The sequence below is a fragment of the Limulus polyphemus genome, unplaced genomic scaffold (assembly GCF_000517525.1).
Source record: "Limulus polyphemus unplaced genomic scaffold, Limulus_polyphemus-2.1.2 Scaffold1938, whole genome shotgun sequence".
NCBI lineage: Eukaryota > Metazoa > Arthropoda > Merostomata > Xiphosura > Limulidae > Limulus > Limulus polyphemus.
In genome coordinates this window covers 173,759-174,782 of record NW_013667548.1, presented here as the reverse complement: position 1 = coordinate 174,782, position 1,024 = coordinate 173,759, and positions in this window count along the sequence as shown.

Below are 1,024 nucleotides of genomic sequence, written 5' to 3'. Positions count from 1 at the left end.
AAATTGAAGCCTTTAACTCATCGACGAAACAATCTAAAATTAATCTAGATTATTTCATATAACATATCTAATTTCAAGAAGAGTTCCAAGTTCTAGAATAATAATAAAACACTTTTTTTAAATAAGCGAGTACGTGTATAAACACAATATACATTAGCAAACTTTGTCATAAAACACTAAAAAATTTTTTTTAGTAAAACTGCAAACTAATATGTTAACGCTTCTAGCTAAAGATTTAAACAATATCCTTTAAAAAAAGCAGATGTAAGTTTGTTTTGAGTTTTGATAAGCTACCTTATAGATACCTGTGTAATCTTTTTTTTGACAAAAACTAACAACATACGTTATAATGAATGCAGTTGGATACTGAAGGTTAGCAGTTCTACTCTCAAAACTCTAGCGACGGGTTATTGAAAAATAAAAACCTTAGAAATTTCACAGTTCAAATTTGAGCTTTAAGTAAGCAATTACTAGCATTTGGAAACTGATAGTAGGATTTTTAGTAATTAACTGAAGCTTTTTTCCTTTTAATAGCTAGCGCAAATCTTCTTTACAACTATGTTATACATTATATATTAGTCTTTTACTTTTAATCTTATTTCGTCCCTCAGTGGCATAGCCGTAAGCTTAGTATTGTTGCGTCAGCGAGGTCACGTGACTAGTGTCACGCCCTCTGCTCTCTGGAAATATCTTGCACCTTCGTGAATTGTCGGGAGATTACTAGATATAGGGTAGTCTGGTATATATCAGATGGTCACAACGTGACGTGAATAATAATGTGTGTGTAGGTATTGAGTAATTGAACTGCAGTCAGAGAGTATTGTTATAACGTTTGTTATAGAGCGACTGTTGAAAATAAGTGTATCGGTAAAGTTATATTCAGAAAGAATAAACCAGTTTTATTAAGTAAGGACTTGTGTCGCTAAAGTTTCGTCGGAACGAAGTTACGGAAAAATCAACTAACAAACGGAGACGTAACAAATTGGTGTCAGAAGCGGAACGGAAAAAAATTGGAAACGAGAGG